We start from the raw sequence: 12384 nt of genomic DNA on the forward strand, positions 1-12384 counted from the left end.
CAAATCCCAGTGGTTCCTTTTGAGGTGAAAGTAGCTCAGTGCTTGCTTGGAAGTTTTAGAATGAATCTAGTCAACAGAAGCGTTGCAAGTTGTCCTGTGGCTCAGTTGGTTAAAGCGCCTGTCTAGTAAACCTGCAATCCTGGGTCCGAAACCCACCATTTCCTTTTGGGCAGCACTAATTGGTATGCAAGGACAAGTTCCACTCTCTACCGATCAAACTTCTGAAAACATATTAAATGTGCCTTTCCATGTGGCTTTGGAATATCTGTGAGTCTGCAAAAATGCAACTTATTCGGGTGTTCCAATGCAAATTTCCCCTTACAGATTTAATTGTCTATCTACAATAAAAAATATGGTGCTGTGGATTAGTTGGTTAAAGCGCCTGTCTCGTAAACAGGAGATTCTGGGTTTGAATCTCAGCAGTGCCTTGTAGGGTAGCAAAGACAGTGTGTGCAAAGACAAATCCCACTGTCTACCTATCAAACTAATGAAATTTGGAGATTTTTCCCTTTCCGTGTTGCTTTCGAATAGCTGTGAATCTGCTTAAATACCACTTCTGGTTCTACATTGCACATTTTTACGGATTTGATTGTCAATCAAATCTGCACATTTTTACAGATTTGATTCACAATCTCAGGTGGTGCTGAGGCTAAGTTGATTAAAGTGTCTGTCTAGTATGCAGGAGATTCTAGGTTAAAATCCCAGTGGTTTCTTTTGAGGTGAAAGTAGCTCAGTGCGTGGAAGTTTTAGAATTAATCTATTCAAGAGAAGACTTGCAAGCGGTGCTGTGGCTTAGTTGGTTAAAGCGCCTGTCTAGTAAACAGGAGATCCTGGGTTCAAATCCCAGCAGTGCCTTAGATATTCTTGTCCAACTGCAGGCTCAGGCCAACCACACTGAACATTGACACAGGAGTGCAGTTTTAGTAGTTGCACAAGTGGTGCTGAGGCTTGGTTGGTTAAAGCACCTGCCTGGTAAACATGCAATCCTGGGTCTGAAACCCAGCATTGCCTTTTGGGCAGCACTAATCGGTATGCAAGGACAAGTTCCACTCTCTACCGATCAAACTTATAAAAACATATTAAATGTGCCTTTCCATGTGGCTTTGGAATAACTGTGAGTCTGCATAAATGCAATTTATTCGGGTGTTCCAATGCAAATTGTCCCTTACAGATTTAATTGTCTATCTACAATATTTAACATGGTGCTGTGGCTTAGTTGGTTAAAGCACCTGTCTAGTAAACAGGATATCTTGGGTTTGAATCCCAGCAGTGCCTTGTAACTTAGCACAAACTTTGTATGCAAAGACAAATCCCACTGTCTACCTATCAAACTAATTAAATTTTGAGATTTTTCCCTTTCCATGTTGCTTTCGAATAGCTGTGAATCTGCTTATATACCACTTCTGGTGCTACATTGCACATTTTTACAGATTAGGTTGTCAATCTCAGGTGGTGCTGTGGCTTAGTTGGTTAAAGTGCCTGTCTAGTATGCAGGAAATTCTGGGTTCAAATCCCAGTGGTTCCTTTTGAGGTGAAAGTATCGCAGTGCTTGGAAGTTTTAGAATGAATCTAGTCAACAGAAGTGTTGCAAGTTGTCCTGTGGCTCAGTTGGTTAAAGCGCCTGTCTAGTAAACATGCAATCCTGGGTCCGAAACCCAGCATTTCCTTTTGGGCAGCACTAATTGGTATGCAAGGACAAGTTCCACTCTCTACCGATCAAACTTCTGAAAACATATTAAATGTGCCTTTCCATGTGGCTTTGGAAAATCTGTGAGTCTGCAAAAATGCAACTTATTTGGGTGTTCCAATGCAAATTTCCCCTTACAGATTTAATTGTCTATCTACAATAGAAAACATGGTGCTGTGGCTTAGTTGGTTAAAGCGCCTGTCTCGTAAACAGGAGATCCTGGGTTTGAATCCCAGCAGTGCCTTGTAGGATAGCAGAAACTGTGTGTGCAAAGACAAATCCCACTGTCTACCTATCGAACGAATGAAATTTGGAGATTTTTCCCTTTCCGTGTTGCTTTCGAATAGCTGTGAATCTGCTTAAATACCACTTCTGGTGCTACATTGCACATTTTTACAGATTTGATTGTCAATCAAATCTGCACATTTTTACAGATTTGATTCTCAATCTCAGGTGGTGCTGTGGCTTAGTTGGTTAAAGTGACTGTCTAGTAAACAGGAGATTCTAGGTTAAAATCCTAATGGTTCCTTTTGAGGTGAAAGTAGCTCAGTGCGTGGAAGTTTTAGAATTAATCTATTCAAGTGAAGACTTGCAAGCGGTGCTGTGGCTTAGTTGGTTAAAGCGCCTGTCTAGTAAACAGGAGATCCTGGGTTCAAATCCCAGCAGTACCTTAGATATTCTTGTCCAACTGCAGGCTCAGGGCAACAACATTGACACAGGAGTACAGTTTTAGTAGTTGCACAAGTGGTGCTGAGGCTTAGTTGGTTAAAGCACCTGCCTGATAAACATGCAATACTGGGTCTGAAACCCAGCATTGCCTTTTGGGCAGCACTAATTGGTATGCAAGGACAAGTTCCACTCTCTACCGATCAAACTTATAAAAACATATTAAATGTGGCTTTGAAATATCTGTGAGTCTGCAAAAATGCAACTTATTCGGGTGTTCCAATGCAAATTTCTCCTTACAGATTTAAATGTCTATCTACAATATAAAACATGGTGCTGTGGCTTAGTTGGTTAAAGCACCTGTCTCGTAAACAGGAGATCCTGGGTTCAAATCCCAGCAGTGTCTTATAGGGCAGCATAAACTCTGTATGCAAAGACAAATCCCACTGTCTACCTATCGAACTAATGAAATTTGGAGATTTTTACCTTTCCATGTTGCTTTCAAATAGCTGTGAATCTGCTTAAATACCACTTCTGGTGCTACATTGCACATTTTTACAGATTTGATTGTCAATCAAATCTGCAAATTTTTACAGATTTGATTCTCAATCTCAGGTGGTGCTGAGGCTTAGTTGGTTAAAGTGCCTGTCTAGTAAACAGGAGATTATAGGTTAAAATCCCAGTGGTTCCTTTTGAGGTGAAAATAGGTCAGTGCGTGGAAGTTTTAGAATTAATCTATTCCAGAGAAGCCTTGTAAGCGGTGCTGTGGCTTAGTTGGTTAAAGCGCCTGTCTAGTAAACAGGAGATTCTGGGTTCAAATCCCAGCAGTGCCTTAGATATTCTTGTCCAACTGCAGGCTCAGGCCAACCACACTGAACATTGACACAGGAGTACAGTTTTAGTAGTTGCACAAGTGGTGCTGAGGCTTAGTTGGTTAAAGCACCTGCCTGGTAAACATGCAATCCTGGGTCTGAAACCCAGCATTGCCTTTTGGGCAGCACTAATTGGTATGCAAGGACAAGTTCCACTCTCTACCGATCAAACTTATAAAAACATATTAAATGTAGCTTTGGAATAGCTGTGAGTCTGCATAAATGCAATGTATTCGGGTGTTCCAATGCAGATTTCCCCTTACAGATTTAATTGTCCATCTACAATATTTAACATGGTGCTGTGGTTTAGTTGGTTAAAGCACCTGTCTAGTAAACAGGAGATCCTGGGTTCAAATCCCAGCAGTGCCTTGTAACTTAGCACAAACTCTGTATGCAAAGACAAATCCCACTATCAAACTAATTAAATTTTGAGATTTTTCCCTTTCCATGTTGCTTTCGAATAGCTGTGAATCTGCTTATATACCACTTCTGATGCTACATTGCACATTTTTACATATTCAATCAATCAATCAATCAATGTTTATTTATATAGCCCTAAATCACAAGTGTCTCAAAGGGCTGTACAAGCCACAACGACATCCTCGGTACAGAGCCCACATACGGGCAAGGAAAAACTCACCCCAGTGGGACGTCGGTGAATGACTATGAGAAACCTTGGAGAGGACCGCATATGTGGGTAACCCCCCCCCTCTAGGGGAGACCGAAAGCAACGGATGTCGAGTGGGTCTGACATAACATTGTGAAAGTCCAGTCCACAGTGGATCCAACACATCAGCGGGAGTCCAGTCCACAGCGGGGCCAACAGGAAACCATCCCGAGCGGAGACGGGTCAGCAGCGCAGAGATGTCCCCAACCGATGCACAGGCTAGTGGTCCACCCGGGGTCCCGGCTCTGGACAGCCAGCACTTCATCCATATTAGATTGTCAATCTCAGGTGGTGCTGTGGATTAGTTGGTTAAAGCACCTGTCTCGTAAACAGGAGATCCTGGGTTCGAAACTCAGCATGCAAAGACAAATCCCACTGTCTAACTATCAAACTAAAAAAATTTGGAGATTTTTCCCTTTCCATGTTGCTTTCGAATAGCTGTGAATCTGCTTAAATACCACTTCTGGTGCTACATTGCACATTTTTACAGATTTGATTGTCAATCAAATCTGCACATTTTTACAGATTTGATTCTCAATCTCAGGTGGTGCTGGGGCTAAGTTGGTTAAAGTGCCAGTCTAGTAAACAGGAGATTCTAGGTTAAAATCCCAGTGGTTTCTTTTGAGGTGAAAGTAGCGCAGTGCGTGGAAGTTTTAGAATGAATCTATTCAAGAGAAGACGTGCAAGCGGTGCTGTGGCTTAGTTGGTTAAAGCGCCTGTCTAGTAAACAGGAGATCCTGGGTTCAAATCCCAGCAGTGCCTTAGATATTCTTGTCCAACTGCAGGCTCAGGCCAACCACACTGAACATTGACTCAGTAGTTGCACAAGTGGTGTTGAGGTTTAGTTGGTTAAAGCACCTGCCTGGTAAACATGCAATCCTGGGTCTGAAACCCAGCATTGCCTTTTGGGCAGCATTAATTGGTATGCAAGGCCAAGTTCCACTCTCTACCGATCAAACTTATAAAAACATATTAAATGTGCCTTTCCATGTGGCTTTGGAATATCTGTGAGTCTGCATAAATGCAACTTATTCAGGTGTTCCAATGCAAATTTCCCCTTACAGATTTAATTGTCCATCTACAATATTTGACATGGTGCTGTGGCTTAGTTGGTTAAAGCACCTGTCTAGTAAACAGGAGATCCTGGGTTAGAATCCCAGCAGTGCCTTGTAGGGCAGCACAATTTATGTGTGCAAAGACAAATCCCACTGTCTGCCTATCGAACTAATGAAATTCGGAGATTTTTCCATTTTCCATGTTGCTTTCGAATAGCTGTGAATCTGCTTAAATACCACTTCTGGTGTTACATTGCACATTTTTACAGATTTGATTGTCAATGAAATCTGCACATTTTACAGATTTGATTCTCAATCTCAGGTGGTGCTGTGGATTAGTTGGTTAAAGTACCTGTCTAGTAAACAGGAGATTCTAGGTTAAAATCCCAGTTGTTCCTTTTGAGGTGAAAGTAGCTCAGTGCGTGGAAGTTTTAGAATTAATCTATTCAAGAGAAGACTTGCAAGCGGTGCTGTGGCTTAGTTGGTTAAAGTGCCTGTCTAGTAAACAGGAGATCCTGGGTTCAAATCCCAGCAGTGCCTTAGATATTCTTGTCCAACTGCAGGCTCAGGGCAACCACACTGAACATTGACACAGGAGTACAGTTTTAGTAGTTGCACAAGTGGTGCTGAGGCTTAGTTGGTTAAAGCACCTGCCTGGTAAACATGCAATCCTGGGTCTGAAACCCAGCATTATCTTTTGGGCAGCACTAATTGGTATGCAAGGACAAGTTCCACTCTCTACCGATCAAACTTATAAAAACATATTAAATGTGCCTTTCCATGTGGCTTTGGAATATCTGTGAGTCTGCATAAATGCAACTTATTTGGGTGTTCCAATGCAAATTTCCCCTTACAGATTCAATTAATTATCTACAATGTAAAACATGGTGCTGTGGCTTAGTTGGTTAAAGCGCCTGTCTTGTAAACAGGAGATCCTGGGTTCAAATCCCAGCAGTGCCTTGTAGTGCAGCACAAACTCTGTATGCAAAGACAAATCCCACCATCTACCTATCAAACTAATTAATTTTGGAGATTTTTCACTTTCCATGTTGCTTTCGAATAGCTGTGAAACTGCTTAAATACCACTTCTGGTGCTACATTGCACATTTTTACAGATTTGATTGTCAATCAAATCTGCACATTTTTACAGATTTGATTGTCAATCTCAGGTGGTGCTGTGGCTTAGTTGGTTAAAGTGACTGTCTAGTATGCAGGAGTTTCTGGGTTAAAATCCCAGTGGTTCCTTTTAAGGTGAAAATAGCTCAGTGCTTGGAAGTTTTAGAATGAATCTAGTCAACAGAAGCGTTGCAAGTTGTGCTGTGGCTTAGTTGGTTGAAGCACCTGTCTAGTAAACAGGAGATCCTGGTTTCGAATCCCAGCAGTGCCTTGTAGGGCAGCACAAACTCTGTGTGCAAAGACAAATCCCGCTGTCTGCCTAAATTTGGAGATTTTTCCCTTTTCATATTTCTTTCGAATAGCTGTGAATCTGCTTAAATACCACTTCTGGTGATACATTGCACATTTTTACAAATTTGATTGTCAATCAAATCTGCACATTTTTACAGATTTGATTGTCAATCTCAGGTGGTGCTGTGGCTTAGTTGGTTAAAGTGACTGTCTAGTATGCAGGAGTTTCTGGGTTAAAATCCCAGTGGTTCCTTTTGAGGTGAAAGTAGCTCAGTGCATGGACGTTTTAGAATTAATCTATTCAAGAGAAGACTTGCAGGCGATGCTGTGGCTTAGTTGGTTAAAGTGCCTGTCTAGTAAAGAGGAGATCCTGGGTTCAAATCCCAGCAGTGCCTTAGAAATTCTTGTCCAACTGCAGGCTCAGGCCAACCACACTGAACATTGACACAGGAATACAATTTTAGTAGTTGCACAAGTGGTGCTGAGGCTTAGTTGGTTAAAGCACCTGCCTGGTAAACATGCAATCCTGGGTCTGAAACCCAGCATTGCCTTTTGGGCAGCACTAATTGGTATGCAAGGACAAGTTCCACTCGATCAAACTTATAAAAACATATTAAATGTGGCTTAGGAATATCTGTGAGTCTGCAAAAATGCAACTCATTCTGGTGTTCCAATGCAAATTTCTCCTTACAGATTTAATTGTCTATCTACAATATAAAACATAGTGCTGTGGCTTAGATGGTTGAAGCGCCTGTCTCGTAAGCAGGAGATCCTGGGTTCAAATCCCAGCACTGCCTTATAGGGCAGCATAAACTCTGTATGCAAAGACAAATCCCACTGTCTACCTATCGAACTAATGAAATTTGGAGATTTTCCCTTTCCATGTTGCTTTCAAATAGCTGTGAATCTGCTTAAATACCACTTCTGGTGCTACATTGCACATTTTTACAGATTTGATTGTCAATCAAATCTGCTAATTTTTACACATTTTATTCTCAATCTCAGGTGGCGCTGTGGTTTATTTGTTTAAAGTGCCTGTCTAGTAAACAGGAGATTATAGGTTAAAATCCCAGTGGTTCCTTTTGAGGTGAAAGTAGCTCAGTGCGTGGAAGTTTTAGAACTAATCTATTCCAGAGAAGCCTTGCGAGCGGTGCTGTGGCTTAGTTGGTTGAAGTGCCTGTCTAGTAACCAGGAGATCCTGGGTTCAAATCCCAGCAGTGCCTTAGATATTCTTGTCCAACTGCAGGCTCAGGCCAACCACATTGACACTGGAGTACAGTTTTAGTAGTAGCACAAGTGGTGCTGAGGCTTAGTTGGTTAAAGCACCTGCCTGGTAAACATGCAATCCTGGGTCTGAAACCCAGCACTGCCTTTTGGGCAGCTCTAATTGGTATGCAAGGACAAGTTCCACTCTCTACCGATCAAACTTATAAAAACATATTAAATGTGGCTTTGGAATATCTGTGAGTCTGCATAAATGCAACTTATTCGGGTGTACCACTGCAAATTTCCCCTTACAGATTTAATTGTCCATCTAAAATATAAAACATGGTGCTGTGGCTTAGTTGGTTGAAGCGCCTGTCTCGTAAACAGGAGATCCTGGGTTCAAATCCCAGCAGTGCCTTATAGGGCAGTACAAACTCTGTATGCAAAGACAAATCCCACTGTCTACCTGTCAAACTAATGAAATTTGGAGATTTTTCCCTTTCCATGTTGCTTTCGAATAGCTGTGAATCTGCTTAAAAACCACTTCTGGTGCTACATTGCACATTTTTACAGATTTGATTGTCAATCAAATCTGCACATTTTTACAGATTTATTCTCGATCTCAGGTGGTGCTGAGGCTTAGTTGGTTAAAGTGCCTGTATAGTAAACAGGAGATTCTAGGTTAAAATCCCAGTGGTTCCTTTTGAGGTGAAAGTAGCTCAGTGCGTGGAAGTTTTAGAATTAATCTATTCAAGAGAGGACTCACAAGTGGTGCTGTGGCTTAGTTGGTTAAAGCACCTGTCTAGTAAACAGGAGATCCTGGGTTCGAATCCCAGCAGTGCCTTGTAACTTAGCACAAACTCTGTATGCAAAGACAAATCCCACTGTCTACCTATCGAACTAATGAAATTTGGAGATTTTTCCCTTTCCATGTTGCTTTCGGATATCTGTGAATCTGCTTATATACCACTTCTGGTGCTACATTGCACATTTTTACAGATTAGATTGTCAATCACAGGTGGTGTTGTGGCTTAGTTGGTTAAAGTGTCTGTCTAGTATGCAGGAAATTCTGGGTTCAAATCCCAGTGGTTCCTTTTGAGGTGAAAGTAGCGCAGTGCTTGCTTGGAAGTTTTAGAATGAATCTAGTCAACAGAAGCGTTGCAAGTTTGAGTTTGAGTTTGAGTTTATTTCGAACATGCAAGCATACAACATGATACATCACAATTTCCAGTTTCTTTTCAACATGTTCGAAAAGGAGTAGGAAGAAGCAGAGCTTATTTAATCCTACCCCTTTTCTTTACATAACAGTTGCAAAACTTTTTGTTCACTTCCTGTTCACAATTTTTTCACAATAAACTCTATAATTAATCACAATAAAAATAAATAAATAAATAAATAATAGTAAGAATTTAATAATAATAATTGGTGAAGTAAGTCATATTTCATATGATGAGATAAATAAGATTACTTTAAGAATGAATGAATGGATGGATGAAATAAATTGAGAATGTTTGTCATGGTTCTTCTTCTTTGTACTTTGTAAACACTTTAAGTTTGAAGAGTTTCTTGAAGTGTATCATATTAGTACATTGTTTGATTGCTTTGCTTAATCCATTCCATAATTTAATTCCACATACTGATATACTGAAGGTCTTAAGTGTTGTACGTGAAACAAATGTTTTGAATTACGTTTTTCTCTAAGATTATATTTCTCCTCTTTTTTTGAGAAGAATTGTTGTATATTCTTGGGTAGCAGGTTATAGTTTGCTTTGTGCATAATTTTAGCTGTTTGCAAATTCACTATGTCGTGGAATTTCAGTATTTTTGATTCAATAAATAAAGGGTTTGTATGTTCTCTATATCCAACATTATGTATTATTCTAACTGATCTTTTTTGTAACACCGTTAATGAATGAAGTGTACTTTTGTAATTATTTCCCCATATTTCTACACAGTAACTCAGATATGGTAACACTAGTGAGCAGTAGAGAATATGAAGGGATTTTTGGTCTAGAACATGTTTTGCTTTATTCATTATTGACGTGTTTCTTGCAACTTTATGTTGTATATTTTTTACGTGAGATTTCCAGTTCAATTTATCATCAATCATTATACCTAGAAATTTGGTTTCGTTTACTCTTTCAATTTCTATTCCGTCTATTTGTATTTGTGTTTGACTTTCTCTTCTACTGTTACCAAATAGCATTATTTTAGTTTTACTAAGATTCAACGATAGTCTGTTTTTGTCAAACCATCTTTTTAATTTGTTAATTTCTTCTGTTATTATTTGTATTATCTCCTGTGTGTTCTCTCCTGAACAAAACGCTGTTGTATCATCCGCAAATAATACTAACTTTAAATCTTTTGTAACTTTACAAATGTCATTTATATAGAGATTGAATAATTTAGGTCCTAGTATTGATCCCTGAGGTACACCACAGGATATATTTAGCGTTGTAGACGTGTGTTCGCCTAGCTTCACGTATTGTTTCCTGTTCGTTAGATAACTTCTTATCCAGTTTAAGACTAACCCTCTGATGCCATATCGTTCTAGTTTTCTGATTAAAATATTGTGATTAATTGTGTCAAATGCTTTAGTTAGATCCATAAAAACCACTGCCGCACATTTTTTACTATCTATTGCATTGGTAATTTCTTCTGTAATTTCAATTAAAGCCATTGAAGTTGAAACATTAGCTCTGTATCCATATTGGTTCTCTTCGAGTATTCTATTTTTATTTATGAAACTTTCTAATCTGTTATTGAACAGTTTTTCAATGATTTTAGAAAATTGTGGAAGTAGAGAAACAGGTCTATAATTTGTAAATTGATGTTTGTCTCCAGTCTTATAAATTGGTGCAACTTTAGCTATTTTCATTTTGTTTGGAAATGTACCTGTTTGAAATGATAGGTTACTAATATACATTAATGGTCCTGAGATCTCTTCAATAACCTTTTTTATCGTTTCCATATCAATTCCGTTACAATCAGTTGAAGTCTTAGATTTACATTTTTTCACGATTGTAACTATTTCCTCCTGTGTCACATTACTGAGGAACATGGAGTTGGGATTTCGCTCTATGGTATCATTATAGTCCTCAATTGGAACTGGGTCTGGAATCCTTTCTTCCAATTTTGGTCCAATATTTACAAAATAATTATTGAAGCTTTCAACTACTTCCTTTATGTTGTCATTTTTTTAATTTTCATCTAAGAAGTATCGAGGGTAGTCCCTCTTAGTTCCATTTTTAATAATGCTATTGAGGATGCCCCATGTTGCTCTCATATTATTTTTGTTCCTGTCCAATAATTCACTGTAATATTCTTTTCTACATGATCGTAGTATGTCTGTTAACTTGTTTTTATACTTTTTGTACTTAATTTCTGCCTCTATAGTTCTTTGTGCTATAAATGTTCTATATAGCGTATTTTTCTTCTTACAAGCATTTTTTAATCCTTTTGTCATCCATGGTTGATTATTTTTTCTCTGCTTGTTACTGAGTTGTATCCATGGACAATGTTTGTCATAAAGTATTATGAACTTGTTTAAGAAATGTTCATATGCTTCATCAACCTCTTTTTCATTATACACATTGTCCCAATCTTGCTTTTGTAGTTCAATTTTGAAGGCAGTCATCCTCTTCTCTGTGCATAGTCTTCGAAATGTCCTTTTGTCTTCCATGTTCTTCTTGTAGTTTCCATCATATATTGTAAAAACTGGCAGATGATCACTAACGTCGCTTATAAGTAGACCACTTGTAGTGTTATTATCAAAATCATTGGTAAAAATATTATCAATAAGCGTGGCACATTGTCCTGTGATTCTGCTTGGCTTTGTGATTTTAGGATATAGACTGATGCTGTACATTGTATCAATGAAGTCATCAATAGACTTTTGCTTGTTGGGGTTCAATAAGTCAATATTAAAGTCACCACATAAGAACATTATTCTTTGACCATTGTCCATGTAAGTTGCCTTGATCCATTCTTCAAATGTTTCTATACTTGACTTAGGTGATCTATATATACAACTGATGAATATGTTTTTGCTTTTTTCCTGACATATTTCAATGGTTATACATTCTAAGATATTATCTATGGCAAATGACATGTTTTTTACCACTTTGTAGTTCAGGTTCTTCATCACGTACACAGCTACTCCTCCTCCATTTTTGTTGGTTCTGTTGATGTAGTTTAGTTCATATCCCTCCAGATCAAAATCTATTCCTTTTTTATCATCAATCCATGTTTCTGTGACAGCAATCACTTTGAAGGGTTTGTTGATGTGTTCCAAAAAGTTCTTAATGTTGTTGTAATTTGCATACAAGCTTCTACTATTAAAATGAATAATTGACAATTTGTTATCACATTCAATGTTGCTATTATATTGATCATCTGTATAATAAAAACAACTGTTACTGATTTGGGAGAAAAAATGTGTATCTGGATCTATATCATTTTCCAAATCCTGGTTTTTGTGATCTTTGTTGCAGAATTTTTTTAGTTCCATATTTTCTTGTTCAACAAACTTTGATGTTGTTTCAATAATCTCTATAAGTGTAGGTGGATGCAATCCTGAATCTAGGTCCTCTTGTTTAGTCGTCCCTTGGAACATAGTAGTGCCGATGCTGAATTTAGGTGCTTGTTTTCTTTCAGAGTCCATTATCATCGTTGTTGTGGTAGCTGTGTAAACTTTAAAAAATGTCCAGGTCCTTGATGTCATGGACAACAATTACTCTTGCTTCTGGACCTCCATTCAGCTTGATGTAGATTTTACAGTTGGCGCTCCAAGTTCCCTGGATTTTTCCCTGCCTTCTCAAGTCG

The 12384-nt window shown here is 38.7% G+C and overlaps 14 non-coding genes across 14 annotated transcripts; all 14 read left to right on the top strand.

The window, feature by feature from the left end:
* The first annotated feature begins 781 nt into the window (after window positions 1-781).
* trnat-agu (transfer RNA threonine (anticodon AGU)) lies at window positions 782-855 on the top strand. The gene has a single exon. It is a non-coding gene; the product is annotated as a tRNA-Thr (tRNA).
* Window positions 856-1201: 346 nt separating this feature from the next.
* Window positions 1202-1275, top strand: trnat-agu (transfer RNA threonine (anticodon AGU)). Its single transcript has one exon. It is a non-coding gene; the product is annotated as a tRNA-Thr (tRNA).
* Window positions 1276-1857: 582 nt separating this feature from the next.
* trnat-cgu (transfer RNA threonine (anticodon CGU)) lies at window positions 1858-1931 on the top strand. The gene has a single exon. It is a non-coding gene; the product is annotated as a tRNA-Thr (tRNA).
* A 353-nt stretch (window positions 1932-2284) lies between these two features.
* Window positions 2285-2358, top strand: trnat-agu (transfer RNA threonine (anticodon AGU)). The gene has a single exon. It is a non-coding gene; the product is annotated as a tRNA-Thr (tRNA).
* Window positions 2359-2685: 327 nt separating this feature from the next.
* trnat-cgu (transfer RNA threonine (anticodon CGU)) lies at window positions 2686-2759 on the top strand. The gene has a single exon. It is a non-coding gene; the product is annotated as a tRNA-Thr (tRNA).
* A 353-nt stretch (window positions 2760-3112) lies between these two features.
* On the top strand, window positions 3113-3186 carry trnat-agu (transfer RNA threonine (anticodon AGU)). The gene has a single exon. It is a non-coding gene; the product is annotated as a tRNA-Thr (tRNA).
* Window positions 3187-3520: 334 nt separating this feature from the next.
* On the top strand, window positions 3521-3594 carry trnat-agu (transfer RNA threonine (anticodon AGU)). Its single transcript has one exon. It is a non-coding gene; the product is annotated as a tRNA-Thr (tRNA).
* A 986-nt stretch (window positions 3595-4580) lies between these two features.
* Window positions 4581-4654, top strand: trnat-agu (transfer RNA threonine (anticodon AGU)). The gene has a single exon. It is a non-coding gene; the product is annotated as a tRNA-Thr (tRNA).
* Window positions 4655-4986: 332 nt separating this feature from the next.
* trnat-agu (transfer RNA threonine (anticodon AGU)) lies at window positions 4987-5060 on the top strand. Its single transcript has one exon. It is a non-coding gene; the product is annotated as a tRNA-Thr (tRNA).
* A 353-nt stretch (window positions 5061-5413) lies between these two features.
* trnat-agu (transfer RNA threonine (anticodon AGU)) lies at window positions 5414-5487 on the top strand. Its single transcript has one exon. It is a non-coding gene; the product is annotated as a tRNA-Thr (tRNA).
* A 346-nt stretch (window positions 5488-5833) lies between these two features.
* trnat-ugu (transfer RNA threonine (anticodon UGU)) lies at window positions 5834-5907 on the top strand. Its single transcript has one exon. It is a non-coding gene; the product is annotated as a tRNA-Thr (tRNA).
* Window positions 5908-6672: 765 nt separating this feature from the next.
* On the top strand, window positions 6673-6749 carry trnat-agu (transfer RNA threonine (anticodon AGU)). Its single transcript has one exon. It is a non-coding gene; the product is annotated as a tRNA-Thr (tRNA).
* Window positions 6750-7904: 1155 nt separating this feature from the next.
* Window positions 7905-7978, top strand: trnat-cgu (transfer RNA threonine (anticodon CGU)). Its single transcript has one exon. It is a non-coding gene; the product is annotated as a tRNA-Thr (tRNA).
* A 352-nt stretch (window positions 7979-8330) lies between these two features.
* trnat-agu (transfer RNA threonine (anticodon AGU)) lies at window positions 8331-8404 on the top strand. Its single transcript has one exon. It is a non-coding gene; the product is annotated as a tRNA-Thr (tRNA).
* Window positions 8405-12384: the final 3980 nt, after the last annotated feature.

This window comes from Entelurus aequoreus, linkage group LG02, assembly GCF_033978785.1.
Source record: "Entelurus aequoreus isolate RoL-2023_Sb linkage group LG02, RoL_Eaeq_v1.1, whole genome shotgun sequence".
In the NCBI taxonomy this organism is placed as follows: Eukaryota; Metazoa; Chordata; class Actinopteri; order Syngnathiformes; family Syngnathidae; genus Entelurus; species Entelurus aequoreus.